Raw genomic sequence first — 10,576 nt, forward strand, 5'->3', positions numbered from 1 at the left:
AAAAAATAAGGTGGACAGCGGTTGAGGGATTAGTGATGAAGAAAGCCTCAAGTCTCCACAGGTATATACACACTCTTTCCTGCATACCTACACCCATGTGTTTATATGCAAACATGTAGACACATACAATATGTACACACATGTGTTCATATTCAAACATATAAAGAGACATACAATATTACATATGTATTCATACACAAACATTTGGCACACATACACTATGTACATACACATATGCATATATATACAAATATATATATATATATATATATATATATATATATATATATATATATATATATTACCATGAAGGGTCACCTTTTAGGAGTTCTAAAGCTATGGATGAATATAATAATGACTAACGTTTTAAATTTTGTCAATGAAACATGACAAAAAGAATAGGTAAAGTACTATTCTAATAACCAAGAATGAATTCAACATTCTTAATTAAGTATACAAACATTATTTTTGTTAGTCTTCTACTACTCACGTGTGCCTGTGTGTGCTAGAACCATATCCAGGAAGAACAGGTGGTTCTTTAGTGAACAAACACCAAATGTGAGAAGGAAGTCTCAGAGCCATCAGACACCTTGCTCAGCTTCTCTGTGAGAAGCAGGTCTTCAATTATTGATGACAATGCCATTTCACAATGATGTGGCAGCTTTGATGAAATAATGATGCATAAAAACCAAGGGAGAGGAGATTAATATATTTGTTTTTGTTTTAAACTTCAGCATATTACTTCAGAAAAAATATACACAAAAACGAATGTGATTGTACCTACATGTGTGAGTCTTACCACTGTAACAAGAGGTTGAAGTGGGGAATTTTGTGTCTGTGCTGAATACTGTATTGTTCTGAAAATTCAGTAAGCTAGTTTATAGTGAAAAGAGATCCTATATAACACATATGTCAAGGTTTTTTTCATATTTTAAATGATTTGTAGATAATTATATTTAAGTTTTCTTTAAGATTTACTTACCATATACTAAACAGATAATCATACTCACTTTTTGAAACAAAGTTTATTGTTTTCTATGTGTGTGTATGTTTGTCTGTGTCTGTGTAAGCACACATATGTGTGAGTTCTGTGGAGGTCAGGAGAAGGTGCTGCACTGTTAAGGACTGAGGACTAGGCCGCTGTGAGTTGTCAGATGGGAGCTGGGACACTAAATGAGTGGTTAACCCCTGACTCACTGATCCCTCCCATATGAGGGGACAGTTTTATTGTGTTAACTAAATAAATGTTTACTTCATGGTAGGTTTATCTCATACTGATTGAAATCTCAAACAGTTTCAAACAGTTCATTTGTTTCCCAAATATGCTGAAAATCGGCGGAGAAAGTCCATAGTTCAGAATTCACAATGTAACAAATCAGAAGACAATTGGCATGCCATTTGAGGGAATCATAAATTAATTATCAAGTTAATCAATAGTGAACCATAGTAACTTATTTTTATCTCTGATACTAACCTTTGTCACCATATCTCAATAATATTAAATAGCTATAAAGAAATGTTTATAGTTGAAATACCACAATTTTATGACTTTAACATGTCAAGTGCACAAATATAAATTATGGATTACTAATTATATTTATCATTCTATTTTACAATTTTAAAAATTACCATGCAAATTGACAGCTTTCCCTATGGGGTTTTAATATACATTTCTTTTTGGTTGGTTCACCCCCGTTTGCTTATTACCTTTCTCTGCTCTGTGCTAATGCCCTTAGTGTTTCCTCTTTCCATTTAGTTCTCTTACTTTCCCACCAGCCCTCCCTTGAAACTTCTCTTTTTCAGTCACATGCACCCTCTTCCAGTTTTTAGTCTCTTCCCAGATCTACAATTATGTGCATGCATATACTTAATTTGGAGGCTCAGACCCACACACGAGAGAGTACAAACACTACTTTTCTGCTTGAACCTGGGTCACTTGGCTGAACAGCCTGTTTTCCAAAACCATCTGTTTTCCAGACATTTTTACAAGTTCATTTTTCATATGACTTAGTAAAATCCCATTACATATATAAGGCATATTTTATTTTTAAAATATATTTCATTAATTTACTTATATTACATCTCAGTTGTTATCCCATCCCTTGTATCCTCCCATTCCTCCCTCCCTCCAATTTTCCCCTTACTCCCCTCCCCTATGACTGTTCCTGAGGGGGGCCTCCTCCCCCTGTATATACTCATAGGGTATCCAGTCTTTTCTTGGTAACCTGCTATCCTTCCTTTGCATGCCACCAGGTCTCCTCATCCAGGGGACGTGGTCAAATATGGGGCACCAGAGTTCATGTGAAAGTCAGACCCCACTCTCCACTCATCTGTGAAGAATGTCCTGTCCATTGGGTAGAGCTGGGTAGGGGTTCAAAGTTTACTGCATGTATTGTCCTTGTCTGGTGATAAGGCACATTTTAAATATCCACAAATCTGATGGTAGACATGTACACTGGGTCCACGCCCTGGTTACTGCTAAAAGAGAATGCTACTACAGTAACACACGTGGGTACACCATTTACAACCTACTTTAAGAGTCTGTTCCTGTTTGTTCATTCAAGCACATAAAAGCAATAGCCCACAGAGGCATCACTCACCTGTCACAGTTATTACTACTGGGGAATCATACATGAATTAACAAAACTAACATGTGCAGGAATGTGATACTTAAGACTAACATGAAAAGGAAATAGTTTCTCATCTGTGGAAACTTTGATGAAACCTAAAACGCATGTTCATACTTTATGTCACCCACAGTTATCTGCATAAAGCCACTAGGCTAACATTCAACTTCATAATTTTTGTATGTATTTTGAGGAATTTATATGTATGTAGCATATGTGTTCCTTTATATGAGCATATGCTCCTCAATTGCTTCCTACCTGGAACTCACTTATCCACCTAGCCTGGGTGGCCAGGCAGCTCTCTGGCCCAACCCCTGCCCTAGGAGTGCAGGCAGCATTGTTGCATATGGGTTTGGCACGGGGCTGGAGGCGGGGTGCGGTCATGTGCATGTGCACCTGGGTGGGCATGTGCGCGTGTGTATGCATGTCCACGTGCATGCCCTGTGGATCTGGACTCAGGTGCTCACACTTGTAGAGCATCTCTCCAGCTGATATCCAGAGGTTCTCAACCTTCCTAATGCTTTGATTCTTTAGCACAGATGACTAGAAGATAAAATTGTTTTGTTGCTACTCCATAATGACAATTTTGCTACTGTTATGAATTGTAATGTAAGTATCTGAAATGCAGGATGATCTGGTATGTGACCCCTCTCCAAAGGGTGGTGAAACGCTGCCTTATACTTTAGTTTCTTTTTGATGCCTCAGTTTAAGTTTTGAGCAGAGGAACTAGATTCTAAGCGATGTCAGCAGAAAACAGATTCGTACAATCCTCAAGTCGGAACAGGATTCAAGGGAGGCTAGGCAACAGGTAGCAGGAAGCTTCCAGACATCTCCTTGATTTGTCCTTCGTCTTCGCTTCTTGGCTTACATATATGCTTCTTTCAAATGTCCCAATTCCAAAACCTAAGGACAGGGTGCCTTCTACCTTCAGTAATTGCAATAAAACTTAATTCTCTCAGCTCCAATATGGTGGGCAATGGAGCCTCGACTTCTAAAGTGGCTTATTCCACCAGGCCTCTGCCTACATCCTAAAATGGTCCAAGAAGATGAAACTATATTTTCTGAGAACTGGACATCATGCTTTTAAATATATATTGTAAACTTTTTTTTATTAATTTATTCTTTTTACATCTCAATGTTTATCCCATCTCTTGTATCTTCCCATTCTTCCCTCCCTCCCCCATTTTCCCATTATTCCCCTCCCCTATGACTGTTCCTGAGGGGTATTACCTCCCCTTGTATATGCTCATAGGGTATCAAGTCTCTTCTTGGTAACCTGCTATCCTTCTTCTGAGTGCCACCAGGTCTCCCCCTCCAGGGGACATGGTCAAATGTGAGGCACCAGAGTACGTGATTATAAACTTTTTAAGGTTATGGATCCATTTCTTTATCTGCTTTAAGACATGTTGGTCATACAACAGTGCCTCCACTCACCCGTATCTGACCTTCGGAGTTTCCATTAACAATAGTCACTCTCAGGCTGTAAATATGAAAGGAAAGGCCCAAAATGGAATTAAGAAGGAGGTGTTTCACAATATAGTGTAAAGAAACAACTTTGCACTTAAGATTTGTAATATGTTAAAAAACTTTTAACACATTTAAAGTCACTTCTAAACATTTTGCTTCGAATAACTTTTTTAAGTTTTATGTCATTGGTAATCATTTTGGTAAGGTGTTTGTTAAAAATTTAGCTTAGGTCCAGTGAAAATTACAGTAAATGACCTGAAATAATTTTTATTAAATCTATAGTATAAAAGGTTTACAAAATGTGCTCAGCATCTCTAACATTCTATGTATTTTATAGTCCTGATTGTGATGGTTTTTCACGATGCTGCAATATGGATCTTTTCCTCTTCAAACATCAGTAACAAGGTAATTAATTTTCAACTTTCTTAATTCATGTGAGTAATGAAAAATTAAACTGTATCATAGTATATATGTCTATATATGCATATATGCACATATATGCATTCATGTATGCATATATTCATCTACCAAGTATGAATAGGTTCAATTCTATGCATTTCTAGAAATTCACTGCAGGTCTTGGCACAGACACATAGCAAGAAAAAACTCACTATGTTATGTATCTGAAGACTGCTAAAGCATTTGTATGGAGAGCTAAGTACAGGACAGCCCTCTTTCAAGACAAAAATATCATGTTTCTGAAGCTCAATTCAAATAACTATTCTTATGCTCCCTGGGAACACTGTAATCAGAGAATTCAGCACATGCAACAAAATAGCTTTAATCACTGGAATCCATCAACAAACATTGGAGTGAGTTAGAGTTCTCTAACATGGCCTTAGGGAATCCTAAAGAAGTATGCAACACTGTGCATGAGACAAAGACACTAGTCCCAATTCAGTTAAAATTTTATTGTGGGAAACAACTAGAAAACAAGTCCAAGGCAGCCATAAAGAAGCGCTTACGATACATGAGGAAACTCTGCCACAGACATTAAGAAAATACCAAGTAACAAAAAAGATGAACGCGTGACACGCTTACTCCACGACCATGAGCAGTTTGATGTATACAGCCCACAGATGGCACTCTCAAATAAAAGTCTGTTGGGAATAATAATTCTTCTAACCAGTCTGGCTTATTCATAGACAAACACTACATAGACCTCATTGTTAGGATGCAGGTTTTTTGTTTTTTGTTTTTTTTTTAATCTGTGGTCAAAGCTTCAACCACTTGTATCAGTCACATTTTAAGTTTTAGAAAGCATACCTGATTTTACTTCTCTGAAAATTTTATTGAGTCTAGCATTTTGAAATTGACATATTTTGTTCATTAATTTTGATATCTCTGCGCAGCTTCCACTGTAATATTTGGCTTCATATAATGCACTCTTTTTGATAGATGCACTTGTAGCAAAAAGACAGGGAAAATCTTTTACTGGATGACAAATTCCTTTGCCTTTCAATCACTTCATTTGAAATAATAAAAATAAATGTGTCTTAGAGTAAAATACAGTCTTTAAGGTGTTATTATTTTTCTCAAGTAGCTTGTAAAATTATCACGTCAAGTTGCAACCTCTTGCAGAAGTTTTATGTTTTGATGCAACAGTAAGGAGAAGAAAATAAAGAGATATTCTCTAATTTCTTTGAAGAGCCTGACCATATTTTCCTTAGTGTACTGAGATCTCAAACAGGCAGAAGTTACTGGCCCCATCGGTCATATAGAAAGTAATATTCAATTAGAATGCATTGCAAGTGGTGGCTTATGAAATGCTACCCACTACATTAAGACTAAGAATAACTCTGCAGAATATTTGCTTTCTCAACTGTTTGCTCTCCCTATGCTGACATCAGGAGAACACAAATCATTTCATTTGAAGTCAGTATTTAAGGTTTATTTCCTTCTATGTCCTCAGACCTGGAATCTAGGACATGAGTATTGACATGAGCATTCAAAAGTAGCAGAGCTAGACATTGTCATAAATGCCTCCAATCCAAGCATGAGGGAGGCTGAAGTCAGACAGTAGCCAGGCTAACCTTGTCTATATAGCAAGATCCTGCATCAGTCTAGAGGTAGAGTGGGAGGACAAGGTCGGAAGGGTGGATGGTTAATTTATATTCTCCCCAAAGCTAAAGTTATACTTAACATTATTTGCATTTTAGTATTGAAACACTTTCATAAATCTTACTGAAAACGTTCTTGTGTGGGTAGAGTAGAAAATGAACTAAACGCTACTTATGATCACCTTAGAAAGCTTTACAGTGTTCCCATAAACCATTGCATGTGGCACACTAAAGAGAACTCATCAGGAGCCCAGGGGTGTCCTCATGTATCTATGGCAAGGACTGCAAAGTAGAGAATGCTACAAGAAAGCAAAGTCATTCCAGTTGTGGCTGTCACTCCAGGGACATGCACCTATCCCTCCATCCCTCTGCAGTCTGTTGTATGGCTTTTCCATTGGTCAGACCAAACTGGAAACTAGTAATGTTACTCACCTAGGTCAGCCTTCAAGAGGAAAAGGAAGGTATGGGAGGTAGGAAAGATCTGAGATGGAGGGTCAAAGGGGACTCCCCGAGCATAGAACCTCCCATGGTGAGTTCCAGTCTATAGTCTTACCCTGTTGCCAGAAAACCCGATGCAGTCTACGAAAACCAGTATGCAGTTCCTCAAAATGCTAGAAATAGAGTCATCACGTGATCAAGCTGTATCGCTGTATAAGTTGCTTCTCTAGTGCTGTGATGAAGCACCATAACCAGAGAACTTATAAAATGAGGTTCAATTGGGCTTACAATGTCAGAGGATTAGGGTCCACAATGATAGTGAAGGCATGGCAAAAAATAGCAGCCAAGGGCTCACATCTTGGACCAGAAGCAAGAGGCTTTGGAAGCCTCAAACTTGCCTTCAGTGCCACACCTGCCACAAGGTTACACCTCCTAACCTTTTCCCAACAGCATCCAACTAAAGACCAAGGATGCAAATGCTCAAGAATTATGGGTGATATCCCATCAAAATCTTCACGACCACACTTGTGAATCATGCCAAAGAACTCTGTCCTATACATAGAGATATGTGCCTGTTAATTTGTATTTCTACTTTATTCTCAATAGCCAGGAAGTGGAAGCAGCCTAAGTGTCCATTAACTGATGAATAAATACTGAAAATGTTATACATATAGACAATGGAATATTATTAAACTGCAAAGAAAAGTGAAACTTGCAGGAAAAATGGATGGGACTGGAAATAAGCATTCTGAGTGAGGAAACACATATGCAGAAGCACAAACCGCATATGTTCATTCTTACATGTGGGCACTAGATTTGAACCTTTATGTATATACGCTGAAATTGTTGAACCAACAGAAGGCAGCAAAGTCAGAAAGGGTCATAGGAAGTAATTTCAAGGGCAGGAGGATAGAATTCAGGTGATATAAAGAGGGAAAGGAAATAATGAAAGAGGAATGATAAATGGGGGAGTTGCTGGGAGCACAAGGCAGAATAGGGCGTGTGTCAGGGATTACTGGTGCTAAGCTGGTAAATTATATTTTTTATTTACTTATTACTCAACCAAAACTAATGTAACTCTGCGGTATGTTGCTCCCTTGGCCTCTTACACTTTGGTAATTTTGTGTAGATAACAAACATTAATTGAAAGCAAATTTCTATAAACAAAACAAAGCCACCTAAAATATTGATTTGATGGGACCTCTTAAGTGCAAGGTCAGTTATACAAATCACTTGCCACTTAGAGGGAAATATGCTATTTTCTTTCCCTCTACATTGACAGCTGTCTTGATCTGTGTTGGAAAGAAATCGCTATTTTGAATAACTGTTGTGTTTAGAGCTTTATTTTTTATTAAGAAAAATACGCTGAATTATTTGGACCGTAGAGCTTCACAAAGTTGGACGATCTATCAAATTGCAAATGTCCAAGGTCAGGAAATTGAGTTCTCTATTTCACTGGCAGTTTTATAAGAGCCTATCCAGACCTTGCTAACAGAGGAGTTACTTTGTGCATAAAGTTTCAGATCTCACATTTGGGTTAAACACTTAGCTTAATATTAGTGCTATAGCAATTGCATTGGGCTATTCCTAGTATTTTCTGCACATATTAAAATACCAAGCACACATTGCCAAGTGTTTCATCATGATTATATCTACCCATTTGAGATGGTATCCAATCCTTCTCCTTTTTATAGTGTTCAGCTACAATAACATGGCCATTAAATTTGTAGAAAACACATTTTTAGACACTCCAATGCTATATATTTTCCCTGAAGAACAGCTTTAAGACAATATGGCTGAGCTGTCTTTATCCCTGAGGCTTTATTTATTATTGGATTTAGAACGGAGATTAAACTGAGCATTCCACACCTATGAATGGCCTCTGAGAACAAAAGCTGGGGGGTGGGGGTGGAAGAGAAACTCCCAATGTATCTCACAATGAATGAGTCACTCATAGGTACATGTTGCCTAAGCTCAAATCCTCTTCCTAAAACTATTTTAAGTCCCAGAGCATAAAACCTCTAAAAACCTCAAAACTAGCCTTTTAAGAGTCTTGAGAGAATAACTACTTAATGTTAAAAAAAGATGATGATGGTTTGATCACACATTAACTTTGTTTCCATGGTTTAATATCAGGACTTTAGACTCAGAGTAACAAAATGCCTTATCTTTCACTCTAGAACTAGATATATCAGGGTAGTTGCACTCCTGCCTGTTTTGCTTTGCTTAGTTTGGGTTTTTTTCCCTTTGGGGTGCTTAATGTCGAACACTCACCTCACAGAAATGCTCACAGCTCACCTATATTCAGCTCATCTCTCCTGAGAAATGAACTGAAGAAGAGAATGTTCATGGTCCACGGACAACATGGAAAAGGGAAGAGGGGTTAGTAAGCCATTTGTGATGTTACTGGAAAGGAAATACCTCACAACATGTTCTTAGGCCACAACCAGAAAAACACTTCAGCGAACACTCAGCAGTCGGGAAGAAAGGCTGCAGCACTGGTGACGCCTGTTTACTTCCCACCTCATTTGAATTCCTTGTCAGAGATGGTTCAGTTTAAAGGCTATAGGGATGAGCTACAAGCACCACAAGCAGAAGGAATATAATTATGTTTAATTACCATAGCTCATTTAGCCAAAAGTTCTCCATGGCATGCCTAAGTGTATGTAGTGAGTGTCATTTCAGGAATAAAAAAGAAAGCACATTATTTTCTAAGGTACGCGTCCTTTGGGGGTCACCTAAGAGCATTGGGAACCACATATATTTATATTACAATTTATAACAGCAAAGTACATTTATGAAGTGGCAATGAAACCATTTTATTGTGTGGGTCACTACAACATGAGGAAGTATATTACAGGGTTGAAGCATTAGGATGGTTGAGACCACCTCATGCAAGGCAGCAAAGATAACTCCTGTGATCCCTCTTAGATGCTTTATATTTGCAAGTCTGTGATTTTTTACATGTGATTTAATATATAGCTTACTAGTTGCTTATTACTACCATACTATTCTATCACAGTATATTGAGAAGCCTTCTTCCCAAGAAATTGGCTTTATACGGTTTTTGTGAAAATCAATTGTTAGTATTCATATGGATCTGTTTCTGGATGCTATGATATACATCACTGATCTGCGTCTTCTAAGACAATATGTAACTGTCTTGGTGACTGGAAAAGCTATGCTATCCTTACAATTGAGGAGAATTAGTCTTCTGCTTTCATTAATGCACCTAGTTTAAGTCCTATCTGGTTCAAGATGACTCTTAGGATTTCCAACAGCGATAGACTCTTCATTTTAGTTGTGATTTCTTGGAATCTAGGAATTATGTGAGGGGAAATTAAGGTATTGAATATTGATTACTTTTGAAGGATTTGCATCCATTAAATACTTCCTTGGTGGCCACACTCCTTATGCTAGACATTGCTCAGAGAATGCAGTATAACCCAGTAAACAAAACCCCGACCTTTGTGGACTTGTTTGTGCCAAGTTGACAATTACAACTAAACATCACAGGTGGGAACCAATTGACTTTACGAATAATAGTTATATTGCATACTAGAAAAGGATGAACTTAGGGGTGGAAACCAGAACATGAAAAGGAGATACAGAGGGCTGGAGAGATGGCTCATGTGGTTAAGAGTACCACCTGCTCTTCCAAAGGTCCTGAGTTCAAGTCCCAGCAACCATGTGGTGGTTCACAACCATCTATAATGTGATCTAATGCCCTCTTCTGACCTTCAGGTATACATGCAGACAGAACACTGTATATATAATAATGTTAGGAGCCATAGGACCGTGCCTGACCTGCCCCAGCTGGCTGAGAGGCCCTGCTGGCTGAAAGCCACAGCTGTCTGCACACTTGAGATAAACATTCTGCCTGGCAACCACAGAAGATCCAGCCTGGCCTTGAGAAAGAGAACATTCGGTGTATCGCGACTTCTGAGTAATCGCCCCTTCCCCATCTGTTGCCCTTGGGGCCTG

The sequence above is a fragment of the Acomys russatus genome, chromosome 15 (genome assembly GCF_903995435.1).
Source record: "Acomys russatus chromosome 15, mAcoRus1.1, whole genome shotgun sequence".
NCBI classification, from domain to species: Eukaryota; Metazoa; Chordata; class Mammalia; order Rodentia; family Muridae; genus Acomys; species Acomys russatus.